This window comes from Lissotriton vulgaris, chromosome 3_2 (genome assembly GCF_964263255.1).
Source record: "Lissotriton vulgaris chromosome 3_2, aLisVul1.2, whole genome shotgun sequence".
Classification (NCBI taxonomy): Eukaryota; Metazoa; Chordata; class Amphibia; order Caudata; family Salamandridae; genus Lissotriton; species Lissotriton vulgaris.
In genome coordinates, this window is record NC_141690.1 from 134,834,853 (window position 1) to 134,851,441 (window position 16,589).

At 43.8% G+C, this 16,589-nt stretch overlaps 1 protein-coding gene across 2 annotated transcripts in view; it reads left to right on the forward strand.

Annotated features, from left to right (window-relative positions):
• Positions 1-16,589, forward strand: part of SLC2A9 (solute carrier family 2 member 9) — a 1,599,887-nt gene that overhangs the window by 1,065,513 nt on the left and 517,785 nt on the right. The window lies entirely within an intron of this gene.

Consider the following 16,589-nt stretch of genomic DNA (forward strand, 5'->3'; position numbering starts at 1 on the left):
CCTGAGGTATTCTAAGTTCATGTTCTGGATTGTCTAAGACATCGGGAAGTATTTACTGCCGATGAGATACTGTAGCTAGCCTGGTAAGGGGATTTCTGAAACATAGGTGAGTTTTGGGTCACCCTGACTCACCCAGGTTCTAGGTCTCTGAGCACAGTTCTGTGAGAGAACGGAAACCCTGCGACAAAGGAGTGAGCCCTCAAGCTTTCTGGAGACTGTTTCTTCAACAACGTGTAGTAGATTTTAATGCAGAGTGCAATCCATCTAGAGATGGTCTTCTTGTGCACAGACTTTCCCTTCTTTACTCTAGTGAATCCAATGAAAAGCTGATCATCCAGTAGGTGCTACTTGGTACAATCGAGATAAACACTAAGGCCCTCTTTGGATCAAATGATGGAGCCTCTCTTCCTCTTCAAAGGAGGTGAGCAAAGAACGTCAAAAGGTTGATCGTCTGACTGACATGAAATCGGGTCACCATCTTAGGTTGAAAGGACGTACGCATTCGGAGAACCAGTTTGTTCTGTGGAAGGTAGTATTTGGTAGGTGAGCAGAGAGGAGCCGAACCTTGCTCACCCTCCGAGCTGATCTTCAGGCCACCAACCAGACAGTGGGACTTCAGATCTCACTGCAGAGCCTGCATCTGCCACCTGTTGTGCTTCACCCGTGAGTCTTAGAGTCAGTCTCACTGAGATCCAGGAATGAGGCTGAAACATCGGGATCATATCCCGAATGTCATGGACTATCCGTACCGTTGGGTAGGCATGCAACGTCCCCATATCCAGAATATCTTAGATGAAAGGGAGCATTTCAAAAGGAGTCAGTTGTTACTTCAGCATGTTGATAGTGAACCCCAATGAATGTAGAAGGTTCACTGTTGTCTGAAGGTAAATGACAACTGCCTGGCGCGAGCACGCTTTATGAGCCTGTCATCAAGGTAGGGGAAGACTGGGACCTCTGAAGATGAGCAGCAAAGGTCGCCATCACTTTCTTGAACACCTGGGGTGCACTGGTGAGGCCAAAGTGGAGCACAGCAAATTGGTAATGCTCCACCCCACCGTGAACAGTAGGTTACGACTGTGGACCCCAAGACAGGGATGTGAAAGTAAGCGTCTTGCAGGTCCAACCTTACAGTCTTGAGGGTCTAGGGCAGACATGACCTGGGCAAGGGAGAGCATTCTAAACATATCTCTTCTCAGGAAGGTGTTGAGAGAGAGAAGGTCTAGAATGGGAGGGAGGCATCCGTCCTTTTTCAGCACCAGAATGTAACAGAAGTAATCATGACTTACGTTTGGTATCAGCACGCTCTGTATGGCTCCTGACCCTGCATTTCCTGGTGTAACCTATATAGATGGTCCCCTGACAGCCCCTGTATGGTCAGTGGCCTGAGTCGTGATAAATAGGTGGGCATAAACGCAAAATGATCTCCAAAACCCACCTTCTCGAATTGGACTTCTCTCAATCTGTTAATAAGTGCCGGACCCTGCCCCCTACTGGATGTTGGTACACTGAAGCAGGTGCACTAAAGAGGTTCGGATGGGGTGGCAGTGGGTTGGGGGTTGGTATAGTGTGCTTGCTGACCACAAGCCCTTTGCAAACAAGCCCTTTGCAAACATCTGCCACAGCCATGAAAGAGCTGCTGCCCTTGTGGATACTGCTGATATTGGCAGGTCTGAAACCCCCCACAATGGAAGGGGTGAAAGAAAGGGTGTGGTTGATGTGGAGCAGTGGACAATTCAGGGGTGTGAGCCATGACCCTACTTTCCTTAAAGCGCTCCAGCACTGCATCCGCCTTGTTGTCAAATAGGCAAGAGCCATCGAAGGGCATGTCCATGAAGTTCACCTGGACAACCCTCTAAAACTTTGTTGACTGCAATTGAGTGTGGCACCTAATGGTCACAATGTAATCCATTGCTGTGCTGGGGGAGTCCGTGTTGTCCAATTTAAATCGGATAGTGAATTTTGCTGTTTCCCAAGACATAAAGCATGGCTTGTGTAAGTATCGGATGAGCCACTGAGCCACAGAGCTGTGCCACTGAGTCCCACAGAGTGTGGCAATATCTACCCAAAAGGTAAGCAATATTGACGGACTACAAGTTTAGGCTGGTGAATAACAGGATCTTCTTACCAAAGGTCTCTAACCTGTTGGATTCCCTATCTGGAGGGATAGTAGGGGAGGCACTTGGGTTGACTCTGACTGTCAAAGCTTGTCCTTCACAATTCTCGGCGTGGGGTGCTACATGAGGAACGTGGGGTCCATGGTGCAGGACGGTGACAACGTGCAACCTGATGGTTGACTGGGATCCCAGAACAAGGCTTTGACCAGGCCCCTTAGGAGGACATCTGTGAGGGCTTTGTTAAAAGGAAGCAGGGGCTCTGAACTGAGTGTCCTGGCTGTAGAACCTCAGCTAAGACATTAGTCTTAACTTCCCTTGTTGGGAGCAGGAGATCTAGGACCTTATATGCCCTCGTCATGCCCATTGTGAAAGACACACTCTCTTCAGTGGCAAGGCCAGGTGGGAACACTAAACCAGAGTCTGGCGAGGCGTTTAGCCCACTGGCTTCACCCAACTCATCATTCCAGTCTCCTCCTTGAAGGATTGGGTGATGTCATCAGCAGGATCAAAAGCCTTGTATTCAGTGTCCTCCACGAGCTCACCAAATGACAGAGGCACTGTGTCTGAGCCCAAAGGCTATCTTGGCTGAAGAAGTGCCAGTCTCAACCTTGGATGGGGCCGATGCGGCTCCTTCTCAGAGTCGGAAAGGACAATAGGTCACCCTTGTTGTGTGGTGTCAAAAATATCATCGATGCCGTTGGTAGACTGAGAACCTCGGAGATGGAATGGGGCTCAGAGTGAAGCTAAACAGCGCTTTGCCTTCTTCTGTTTGAACTTACCCAACGACGACTGCAGCTTAGAGGCTGAACGGTTGTGTGAGCAGCTTTGTGTGTGGTCCCAACATTATCTGCAGGGCTGAGACCTTTCCCATGAGTTGGAGTGACTTAGGGACGTCTGTTGCTGCCGTGAGGAGCATCAGCAACTTTTCCCAAATTGGCTTTAGGGGCATGAAAAGGCAGTACAACAGGACTTGCAGTCGGGCCGACCTCAAGCACCAAAGCCTGCTAAGGGTCAAACGCAAGCAACAAGTGATAGGAGGAACAGCTGCATATAGTAGTGTTACCAAATTGTAAAGTAGTGTTTTTTAAAGAGGTGTGTCTCAACTCTTTCTTAAATTAGAGCAGTGTTGGGGTCATTGTTATGAATATGGGGATGTTGTTCCAGGTTCTGGGCATGTAGATAGAAAATGTCTGCTCCCTTTTTTTCATTTTTACACTTCTTAGTGTACATTATGAGGGAGGTCTGGCAGTGGTTGTGCTTGTCTGCAAGGAAAGTGGGGATGATGACTTTATAAATAATGCAGCTTGGTATGAAGATGGTCCTGCTTGGCTGGCATAGAGAGAGATAACTTCCGGACCCAGATGAGACATGCTGTGGCCTGTAGGATGGCATTAATGGATACCAGTGTGTTGTCTTTTAGGCCATGGAGTGGGGCGTTGTGCCATTCAAATGGAAGAGAATGAGGGCCTATAGAGCAGGTCTGGAGTTGCTTTCTGGAAGAAATGTTTTCCCTTTCTTTACCTGATGTGATTAGATGTCTGCATGCTGTGCAGTGGGACTTCACTATCATAAGGTCATCAAGATTTCTGCTTTCCTTCTATTTGTTTGGGACATTTATTGCGTCTGGTGGGTTCATCACTTATTTTGGCCAAAGTATACAACTGCAGTGATTTACATTATGTACTTTATGTCTATAAAGAATTAAATTGCAGCTTTTTATTGATATGTGGTACAAGGACCAGAGTTGTTTTTTGTATATTTGTACCTGAGGCTAAAATCCCAATCCAAGGTTAGTTATCAACTAACTGGATTCTTTCATATACTTGTGTATCCCCAGCTGGCAGATCAAAGATTCAGGAAGAAATACGGTCCATTCCAGAACAGGTTTAACTGCTGCTGAAAGAATATGTCTGGCTAGTAAATTTCAAAGATTTATAGCAGCAAGTCCTTATTAATAAAGTCAAGGTTGTTTCTAGCCTGAACAGTAGATGTAGAATAGTATTATGTTTCCAGTCCATCCAAGGAGGGAACTTTAGGGTTTGAGAGGGAATGGGAGGCCTGAGGGGCCATGGAGGAACACAAAAGTTCTAATGTGAGCATGTGTCAGAGATCTCAACTTCCTGAAAAGCTCACAGCATACTGACTGTGGATAGTCAATAGGATGGCCTCTTTTAGTGTCAAATATAGGTAGAAGGATGAGATGGCAATACCGGATTGGGGATGAGTTCCATCCATGACAGACTTATCCACATTTCTTCCCAAGCTATTAAGCAGACATGATAATTTATGTTCTAAGACCTTAACAGATGCTTCAAAGAGGCTTGGAAGTGCATACATAGGACAAGCCTTTCTTCATAACCCTTTCCAAGAGAGCAAGTGGTCCCACTCTGGTATCTCAGACTTTCAACTATACTCTTTACAGGACTAGTAAAGAGACTGATGATTTTACCCTGGGGCCACTGCCGAGTGGAACTGTAGTGTCCATGGGGTAGCCCTGCAAAACTGACTCCTGAAGAGAGTTCATGCTGCTGCTCAATGCCAAACAAGAAGAGGATGTAGGCCTCGGTGGCTGGAGAGTGCTAACACTGAGTGTGGGCTGCTCCTGATGACTTGTAGGCTCTAGATGTGAGTTTGAGTCACCCCAGATAAGGAGACTACAAGGGATGGGCAGGAAGACACACCCAGAATCCTTGCGGAGCTGCTGTTGCCAGGAGGAAGAAATAATGCCTAGGATGCTGTGAGTGGCTAAAGACTACCTCCAAAAGCTTGGGACTGAGGAAGCGACAATCGCTTGCCCTAGATGTGGTGAGCCTCCTTTGTGTTGGCGATATGCAAATACCATTCCCTCATTGCAAAGCTCCAAAGCCAAGTGGTGGTAGAGATATTGATGCCTGAAGCCCAACTTTCCGAGAGCCTTTGTGAGGCTGATCAAGTTCCCTGTGGAACTATGGTTGACCTGGGCCCTGAAAAAGGTGAAGGCAATGAGCAAGCTACACTTTCATCTACCGACCTCCCCTTCTCTTCCAGAGGGTAACTAGTCACAATATCGAGAAAAAAAATATCGACTGGACAGAATATCGAGTTTTTTATATAGAATGGACAGAATATGGAATTGAAAAAATATAGTGGTGCAGAATATATATCGAAATTCAGGTAAGAAATTTAGATTTTCATAATATTGAAGTTAGTAATATCGACAGTCATAATATAGTTGTTAAAAATATCGAATTTTTTAATAGTGTATTAAGTGGTAGTATATGTGTTAAAAGTATGTATTATTTTTGTAATGTATGTTTGAATTTTTTTAAAGTAATGAATTTTATGTTATTTAATTTTTGCGTAATGTAATTCCGTAGTGGGTTGTGGGTTTATAGGGGAATAGGGTGGGAAGTAATTTAATTATAGTAAATAAAATATTAACTTTTAGGAATTATTAATTATTTTTCATTTAATTTGGAGTTTTAGTCCTGTAGCGGGTTGTGGGTTTATAGGGGAATAGGGTGGGAAGTAATTTAATTTTAATTAAGCAATTATTCATTTTTATTTATTGGTATTAATAATTAATTTATTGTTAATTAATTATTAATTGGTAATTGGTTTGTATTAATTGATTAATTGATAATATATTAATGTATTATTCGGAGTGGGTTGTGGGTTTATAGGGGAATAGGGTGCGTAAATTATTTTTGGGTATTGATAATTAATTTACTGTTAATTATTAATTGGTATTTTGTGTATTACTTATTACTTTTTGGTATTGAAAATGTATTTGTTGTTAATTAATTATTAATAGGCAATACATTTTTAATAAATAATATGTATTGGTATTTACAATGAATTAATTATTAAATATGTTGTAATTGGTAATTCATTTTTTATTCGTATTGATAATTAATTTATTTTTATTTAAATATTAAATCATTACTTTTCCTACTGTTGCACTCACTGGATTGGGGATAGTAATTTTTACCCCTACACTATCCAACACTTTCCCTACTGTTGCACTCACTGGGGTGGGAATAGTATTTTTTTATCCCTATGCTATCCAACACTTTCCCTACTTTTGCACTCTCTGGAGTGGGAATAGTAATTTTTACCCCTATGCTATCCAACACTTTCCCTACTGTTGCACTCACTGGAGTGGGAATAGTAATTTTACCCCTACGCTATCCAACACTTTTCCTACTGTTGCACTGACTGGAGTAGGAATAGTAATTTTTACCCTTCCACTATCCAACGCTTTCTATAATGTTGCACTCAATGGAGTGGGAATAGTAATTTTTACCCTCCCGCTATCCAACACTTTTCCTACTGTTGCACTCACTGGAGTGGGAATAGTCATTTTTACCCTCCCGCTATCCAACGCTTTGCCTACTGTTGCACTCACTGGAGTGGGAATAGTAACTTTTACCCTCCTGCTATCCTACGCTAAAAATAATGAATATTTCTATTAATATTAAGTTAATATATATATGTATTAAAAAATAAAAATACATGTCTTTTTTACTTACATTAATTATTTATACATTTTAAGGTGATTTAAGTATTTGTAAGTATGTTTTAGATAATTATATTTATTATTTCATTAATTTTACATTACTTTTAAGACATTTTAAAAATTCGGTATTTTAACAAACTTTTTCTTTTACAACGATATTTTGGATTCAATATTTTTTACCTGCTTATAGATAGGAATTCGATATTCTGGTAGTCGATATTTTGTCACCGATATGTTTGTAGGTCGATATTTAGCTCCTCGATATTCTGTCAGTGATTCCTTCCAGAGTTCCGAAAGTCCCAGAAGACCTTGCTATTCGGCTAATCGAATGGACCCAGCCAGCATTTGGATACCCTCACGGGTGACAAGTAGTGCTCTACGAATCTTCTGATTGATTAAAAGTTAATTAAGACCCCCAGATTTTTTCCAACTTTTACTGGAGCAGGGACCAGACCGATTGAGGTAGACCATACAGAGGGTTGCCAGTTTACCAGATGATTTTTAGGGTACTAGTATCTCCATCCTATCTGGGTTTAAGAACATTTCTAGCCATCCACTGTTAACCAAAAAGAAGACTATTTATAATAATCCACATTTGTAAAGCGCACAATCACCCGTAAGGGTCTCTAGGCGCTGGGGGCCGTCAGGAAGATTAAGCAGGCTATTGCCCAGAGTCATATGGTGCTGGGCTAATCTGTCACCTGTCCTGGGGATCGAACCGTGATCCCCAGATTCCGGAGTCAGTCACCCTGGCCGCGGCGCCACACCTCTCCCACTCTTATAAGGAGATCAGCGTTGCCCATGTGAGATTTGAGTTGAGACAGCAGTTGCTTTTTGTCAGTTTACAGGGAGGGTAAATAAAGGATGGTTTTGAGCAAGAAAAAAAAATGCTGCTGCACAATGTAAAGTAAGGATTCAAGCCACCTGATAGCTGGTTCTTGGAAACCAAGGTTTTTAGCTTAGTCTATTAGGATGGTAGGATCAATGGTAGAAGAGAGCGCAGAGAGGTTAAGTAAAACAAGTACACCAACCTCTCTGCCAAACCCAACATCATACAAGGGTCATTCAGAAACTGAAGTAACAGCTGACTCAGTACTGTAGCCGCATATAAAGCTCACTTGAAAGTGCAGTCATTTTTTGTCTTCCCCAAACATATTAAGCGGCTGTTAATCCAATTTCTCCATTACTTTTGTGATGTTGGGAAAGATTTAGCATAATCCTGCATTTCACTGAAAAGGGCCTTGGAAGTATTTAGACTCAAGACGGTGTGACTGCACTGAAAGAATATGCCACTAATACCCGTGTGCCAAACACATCCACAACTTTTCCCTGTTGGAAACCTAGTGGTGGGTTGAAGGCTGAGCTGTCCTGGTGAGGCCATCACCAACTGGAGAGCCCCAGGGCGATGGAAAACTTATATTTTCTCCTTTGGCACTCATGTCCCTGACAGATTGCTGCGTGAAGATGACACAGTGGCACTGAGTGCTTGATCCATGAGAAGGGACTTGTGGTTAGATGCTCATGTGCTGGGTAGAGAGGCAGAGCATGCGAGACAATTAAAGTGGATGCAAATGGTATTTCACTGGAACAGGTATCCAATTAAATTAAAAGCAGAAAGACAATAGTGAACTACCAAGTATTTTGGTTGTCAGACAATCACATAAGCATAACTGCAAGAGGGAGCAGTGTAGAGTGTGTCCCTCAATTAAAGACAATTTGTGGCTATCGTTATGAAGTTTGATGAGGCAATTGGATTATGCTGTCTCTCTTGTGTGAGGCCTGTTGTTAACAATGTCATTTTTGGGCAATGTTGGTTAGCCTCCTTGTGTAAAAGTTATATTTAAAAAGCCTTGTAAATATGGGCCCCTTTCACACATTACTCTGCATTAAAGGGGTGCTCCATGGGTGTTGCTGTGAGTGTTCCCACGTAACATCCATGGAACCTGAAAACATCCCCAGATTTACAAAGTGTTGTAAACCTGAGAATGCGTCAGAATCCTACGCCTCCCCAGGGGAGGCATAACAGTGGCACAACAAGGAGAAATGCTTTTATTTCTCCTCCTTTTTTGCTCTCTCTATGTGCGCTGCGTTCTACTGCACACATAGGAGCAAAACGCCATTAATTATTGTTTTTGTGCAGGATGGTGTCCCTTCCTGCACAACAACAATGACTCCTGCAACACAAGCACCCGTGCACCATAGCATTGCTGTTTATATGCCGGCACAGGGAGAAGGACAGGAATGGGCTGTATCTCATAGATGCAGCGCATTCCTGCCCTTTTATTTTGATGCACGGCTGCACAGCAGGAATTCTTGCTGTGCTGCCTTGAGTCAAAATATAGAAATGAGGCCCTGAGTTTGTAGCCCACAGCACCTTCCTAAGCTAGCCTTGTACCACTATGCCTCATTACCTCATTATCAAGAGTCAAATAGTAAAAGAGCTACATGATTTACAGTTTTAGGGACCACAGTATAGAAAGAATCTGGCCACCAAAGGAAAATTGTCTTCATTGATACAGTTGGGGTTTCAGTAAACTGGATTGCCCTGGAGCCACATGACCTATTCTCTCACACCAACCAACCAGGTTGAAGTAGAGTTGCCCCCTCAGAGGGGTCCCTGGGAAAGGCTGCTTTGTCTGGCTCACAGAATGCACGTTTGGGTATGGCAATTATGTGATACCAGATGGGCACAATACCAGATGCATGGTCTAGTGGAAAGCTGTTAGACCCGGCTTCCATGGCACCAGGGCACTCAGGGGTAACTGCGCTCCAATCGCATCAACTGGAGTGTTCCCTCACTGGTGTCCTGGGGCCTTAGTACTAAGGGACCCAAAACTGGATAACCAAGTACTCCTCTCCAGCACTTTACTCTCTCAGGGTAGCGAGACAGAGCAGTCCAAGGCTTACTCAAGGAGGTGAGGTGGAGTTAGACATTCAGAATACAGTGTAAACCGTACCACCAGCTGATAAACTCAATGTCCAGTCAGTGCTTTACTTTTTATAAAAGAAAAGTACTTTAATACACATAAGATAATTATACTACACATAAAACTAGGATAAACAGTGAAAACCAGAAGTCTCTACAACCCTCTGGGACAGAGTTCTGACCCCAAACAGTATTATAGCGCCTAGACGACAAGCACTATAAAAACACAGTTAACATGAAAACACACAGTAAGCATTGCATATTACAGATCATGTTACACAGGGCTGCTCTCATTCACTAGAGCCTTGATACCAATCTTTGGATTGAAAGGTTATAGTTTCAGCATATGATGTGAAGTCAAATGTTCTTGATCAGCCCCATAACCCCCCACCCAAAACAACAGAAGTGCCCTCCCATTGTGAGTGAGGACACCGCTCTAGTGGTGTCAGGGATCTGATCATAGGTGCCTGATATCTTGGCACAGTTTACTGGAGTCACACTAGTCCAGTAGCCACTGGCTAGCTGTAGGACAGTAGTGGCTGGGCAGAGTGCCAGTTCACCCTGATACCCTCAGAGATCACAAAAAGAAAGGTGGGGGCCTGCTTCACTGATCTCTATTCCCAGTTACTGCTTGTACAGGCTCCCACAGCGCCTGGGAGGAGCCTAGATGGGATTTGATCTCACCTTCAAAGACTAGAATCAAGCTTCCTCCTCTCTGGCTCTCGTCATGTGCTGCAAGCTTCTTTCCACCAGCTTTTCTTGATGTGCCGCAAGCTTCTTTCCACACCTTGGGTGATGTGCCGCAAGCTTCCTTTCCACACCATGGGCAGCTGTCTGTAATTTCCTTGGTCCAAAGCGCAGGCTCCCCCAAGCCTCACAAAACAGCTGGTCCTTAATGTTGCTGATGCCTTCCTTCCAGACCGCAGTGAACAGAGTCTTATCTCCTACCTTCACACCGCGGAGTCGCGGCTGGCTACCGTCAGAGGGCTCTGGTGTGGATGCCTCGTCAGTCATAGACCAGTCTTGAACAACAGCTGACCACTCAGGCCAAACTTTTATCACCTCTGATTGATAGGCTCATCCAATCAGAGGGTCTGCTACTTTTGCATCCTGAAAACACCTCCAATTACAAACCATTCACTGCGTGTTCAATGCATTGGTAAAGCATGTACCAGGTCCCTTCCTGGTGTCAGGCTGTGCAACTCCCTAGAGAGGAATTTTAATTAACTCCAGCCCAGGAGGCCCTGACCAGTGGGGGAGGGTCCTCTCCACAAAGTTAGTGCAGCTAAACCCAGATAAGAGCAGAGTGTCTAGCCCAGCCCAGCAGGCCTTTCCAAGGAAATAGGGAGGGGCACGGGGGAGCTGGGATGTCCAGAAGAACAGCTCGCATTCCTCACACTGGCTCAAATCCCCATTCTTCCCCTATATACCCACAGGCTCTCAAACACACATCAGTCAGACAAAGGCAACAGGCCCACAGGCATGGCAAACTGCACAGACTTGGTCAGGAGGGTGCCTAGGGACTCACCCCTCCTGGATATAGATTTATTGCTGCCACCACTGTCAGTCTACCACAGCATTAATAGAGAGGGCAGTAGCCACTCTCTGAAAGGTAGGGGTGCACTAGGCATGCCCCCTCGACCTCAGAGCCAAGCTCTAGGGTCTCAATCCATGTAAACAGGAAGACCCTCAATGGACATGTATGATTGTCATGCTCACTGAGGTAAGGATCTAGAAACTATACAGTAGCTTTTGAGTGACTTGCCTGGAGATTAGCATAAGGCAGGGGAAGCACTCTCTCCAGAGACATGCAGGAGACTTCCCGTCCCAACAAAAGCCATATGTATGCCTCTAAGGCAGAACCTGCAATCAATAAAAACTGGGTAAGAAAGAAGATGCAGCTGTCCTTTTTCATTTGTGGGCATCTGTTATCTTCCTCCTATGCCTCACCATTTATATTAAAATGATTGCCATGATAAGCTATGACTAACGTTATTTACAATACAAGTCTGCTGAAGGTGGGAGACACGTTCCAACGCACAATAATTCTGCCTTCTGTTTCAAAAAACCATTCCAATGCAAACCACAACACCACAAACCATGACACCCTCAAAACCTAATCACATTGCCCAACACACTAGAAAACAGTCTATGGATATTTCTTGCAACATATGGTCCTTGCATTTCCATGCCAACCAAAGTACCAAGCGTTTGTCAATTGCAAATCTGCAATATACAAAAAGAAACACAACAACAACTATAATACCCTTTACATTCATGTAGAAAATAGGATTATCAGTAGGAGGGGGTATTCACCCTCTGCTAGTAATAATACAACAATCTCTAATAGGTCCAGTCAAATCTCAGTAAATGAATCCTTGCTCAACCCTTGGTAGCTTAGCAAATGACCAGTCAGGCTAATTTAGGAGACTGGTATGTGTAAAGCATTTAATACCAACAAAACAGTAAATAAATAAAAGATACAACACAATAAAAATCCAACAACATTTACAAAAATAGAGAATATTTTTATCTTCAAAACAACACTAAAACAACAAAAATTCAATGTAGGGAATCAGAGGTATGAATTTTTAACACCTTAGCTGCGTGTAAACATTTCTCCCCAGTGCTGCGCTGTCCATTAGAACTAGTGCTGAATGGACGTTCAATGGTCGTGCTCAGCACTGGGGAGGTAGCGCTGCTGACGACCATTGGCCGTCAGCAGCACTTAAGGGGTTAAAGATCAATTTAAAAAGTGTGCATTCTAGTGTCAAAAAGCTTAAATCGCCACTTGCAGTTATCTGGTCATGCTGGAATGGGAGAAAGTCAAACTATTTGGACAACTGTGATGGAGCACGGGATGGCGAGGCTGAGAGCCTGGTCCCGGTCAAAAGTTTACCCTCAGATGTAGTCCTTTTCTTGGAGCTTTTCTTTCAATGGTTAGCCCTGGGTTTCTCGGATCCAGAGTTTGATTCAACTTCGGTGGCCTGTTGGAGGACAATACATCGGTGAGCCTCTTCACGTCGACGATAAGGAGCGCCAGAGCTTTCAAAGCTTTCAGCCAGACAAACCAGCGGGGTCAGGCTGATTGCAGTTGCAGAACTGAAAAATAGTTTAACACATGAAATAAGCATTGTATTAGTGGTCCAATTAAGTCAGTAGTGTTCAAGGAAACAATAGAATTACCAAGGACATAGACCAATTCCTGCTTTTTCATAGCATATATATATATATATGAATCCAATAATTATGTATTGACAGATCCCCCAGCCTGTATTCCTTCTGCCACCCCTAGTCCCATCCTGGATACCTTGTCTATCCATGGGAGTTCCCCTTAGAACACAGAAGAGCTTCTGAAAGTGGCAAATGTGTGATCAGCTGACCGATGCCCATATTGAAATAGCTTTTACTTAATATGCATTGAAGAAAAGAAGTTAAATAGTTTGTATGTTATACATCATTTTCTTTTACCTGTTTCTGTCTCTAAACTTTTTTCCAAATCAGAGGTTACCTGTAATTCAATATATCATATTTTATAATGGTAGACAATGGAAAATTTGTAGCTAGTTATAAGAAAATATTGGGGACAAAGTAAAATTTTAGGACGACTGCGATGGAGCATGGCTTGGAAAGGCTGAGGGCTAGGTCCTGGTCAAACCTTTACCATCTGACTTTTCTTGGAGCTTTTTTCTTGATGGCGAGTTCTTGGGTTCCTCAGATCCAGACTTTGATTTGACTTCTGCTAGCTGCTGCAGCGCAATGCCACGGTGAGCCGTTGGAAGTCTTTGTCCTTCACATCGACGGCGAGGAGCTCCAGAGCTGGGTCGGGCCAATTTCTGAGTCGATGGCAGTAGCTTGACTCTCGATGTCGAGCCGGCTTCCTCCTGGAAATTTTCCACAAAACTTTGCAGAAAGTTTATTCCTCCACAGATCTTCTTTTTGGAAGGTTCCTTGGGAAAATTAAAGGGGCAACTAGCTCTGGCCAAGGGTTCAGAGACTTTGGTTTGCCTCTTGGAGGCTAGGACTCAATTTCCCACAATGCATCTGTGCAGTTCAGGAAAATCCAGTTGCAACTGGTAGGCTGGGATAGTCCTCTCTTTGACTTTTGCAGGTGACTTTTTCCTGCACCTTTGTACCTGTTGCTGATCAGGGAGTCCCTTCTTTTTTTTTTTCACAACCATTTTATTGATGAAGATGAGCATATGAAAAAGAGTGGCAGCCCACAATCAGGACTACACCACCAGACATTTCGATACAATCACAGCAGTGAACCAAGTGTCCAAGCAAGGAGATAATGTAATCAAGGATATCAGAAAACAGTTACCCCACCTTGATCTTATTCCGCTACCTACCTACCCAACTCCCCGATCCCACCCTGGAACCCACCCGAACCCCATGCATGTGTGCACTAACTGTATCGACGTAAGATTGTGACGTGGGTAATGTGTGTGGCCATGGGCTCTGCCAGCCAGTACGGGGCTAAAGATCTTCTTCTTGCTCCACTGGAGGGTCCAGTGTCAGACCTCTATAGTCTGCCCACCTCTTCCAAATCTTAAAGTGTTTGCGGGGGCATCCTCGCGCCTCAAATATAGGTCTCTCCAGGCCCATACAGAAGTCTATACCAGCCTTCCATGCAGTCAGGGGGGGGGGGGCTCACATTCTTCCACGCTCGGGCCAGGTCCCTTTTAGCCACCACCAGCCCCAGTAGGAGCAGGTGCCGCTTATAGATATTGCCACCAACCCCTTCCAGGACGTGCAACAGACCCGAGTCCCTTCTTTTTGAGTCAGACACAGTCCTTTCTTGGTGAAGCCTTGTGAGTGCAAGATATGCAGTCTTTCAGAGTGCAGGCGTTCTGTGGTGCAGTGTAAGTTCCGGCAGGGCAGTCCTGATGGCAGTGATCTGAAGAGCTTCTGCAACTCTGGCATATTTATTCGTCATTTTGAGCTTTTAGGAGAAGAGGATACCCTAACCAATGATAATGAAGCGCCTGCCCCTGCTATGAACACGTCCTGCATAGTCTGGCATATTTTTGACACATAATGCACAATTCTCTTCGAAAAAAGGGGAAAATCCTTCCTATGTGTGTGTGTCTGTGTAGCCCAATCCAGAGGTGTGGATAACAACTGCCTACAATCCCCTTCCAACCTCTTTTTTAATCTTATTAGAGGGTCTCCCATCTGGCTAGAGATCAGGGAAGTAGTGGTGGTCTGGGTCTTGTGACATTTGTTTTCTGTTGTGTCTCCTGTCTTTGAAGTCCAGCTTATTTACCCAGCCTCTTCCTGTCCCTGGCTTCTTCAGGAAGCAAATCTCCTTTCACCAAAAGGCTGTATTGTTGCAGGCCCTGGCCTCTTCACACCTACTAATGGAGCAGCTGGGATCAGGCTATTATAAAAGCTTGGCCAACCAGAAGAGGCTGCTACAGGGCTATTAAAGGGACCTTTTGGATAATATGTTCTAAAACTACTTTCCTGTAATACTTATAATAAATCTGACCATGGCAAGTTATTGGAGTTATTGTTACCTTTATTTTGATACTTTGATGACATGTTTAACTAGCTCCGATCAAAAGGTAGGCTTTTTTCTATTTAATAAAGCCTTCTAATGTTAGCCTATGGAGCTAGCAGCACTACAATAGGGAAAACATGACAAAGTTGTTTTTCCGTACTAGGGCATATAAAACATCTTTGATATTGTCCCTGATTTTTATAACAATGCACCTTACCAATGGGGTACCTAAGGCAGACCTTATGGGTGACTGACACGTAATATAAATGGTCGTTTTTGAACTTGGAAGTACTTTTAATCCCATAGTCGATTTTGGGCATAGTTTTATTTTAAAACCAACCTGCAAAGCAGGCCTGACTTTGAAATGACACCATACACAACAGCAGTGTACAATGAGGTGCCTTAAGTCCACTGGGGCCTCCCAACCTACATGCCCTGCCATATACTATGGACTTATAGGTAGGTTGTCTCTGAAAATGTATATTATACCAATGACCATTTATCTTAAGAGGACAGAGCACTGGCGCAGTGCCTGGTTAGCAGAGCTTAAGTTTCTTTCAGAGTCAGTAACCACCAGCATCAGTCAAAACATGGGCAGGGCAAGACTGGGAACAGAAACCCGCCCTGGAAAACTACTCAGCTGCTCCCCCCCACCCCCAGGTGAGGGGGAGTGCAGCCGAGTAGTTTGCGAGGGCCAGTTTCGGACGATTTTGTTACCGGGGGCCGATATTGCAGACCACCGGTAACAAAAACGGCCCCCCAGGGGCCCAAAACCGGCCCCCACCCTAGCGGCCTACCGGGGAAATGCCCGGTGCCCGCTATGGCCAGTCCGGCCCTGAGCATGGGGGTGATCAGAGCAAAAAAGATGACTTTCCTACAGTGCACCACAATTTCAATGTAAAAGCATGCAGTATTGGGATTGCTGGTTCATATCTTTAAGATGAATGTGTAATCATTTTGCTCCTCCCAAAACATTTACTCAAAAACTGTAAAAACCTTAAGAGTTATGTCCATAATTATATAGTGAAGAAGTTGCAGAACTGGAAATTGGTTTAACACATAATAGAAGTATTGTTCTAGTAGTCCAATGAAGCCAATAGTGTCTAAGAAAATCATTGCATTACCAAGGATTAGTTCAGTTCCTTCTTTTTCTTACTTGAGCATATATATGAATCCAATGATTATGTATTGACAAATCCCCCATCCTTTATTCCTTGCAGCAACCAAAGGTCACGTCCTGAATACATTGTCCTTTCACAGGATCTCCACTAAGGCACACAGCAAAGCTTCTGAAAGTGACAAATGTGTGATCCGCTGACCGATGACCAGATTGAAAATAATTTTTACTTAACATGCATTTAGGAATAGAAGTGATATAGAGTGTATGTTATATAGCATTTTCTTTTACCTGTTTGCGTCTCTAATATTTCTTTTCAAATAAGAGGTTTCTGTAAATAAATATATTATTTTTATAATGTAGACAATGGAAAATGTATAGCTAGTTATAAGAAAAAAACATCATTTTGTAGTAGTTCACCCTTCTAC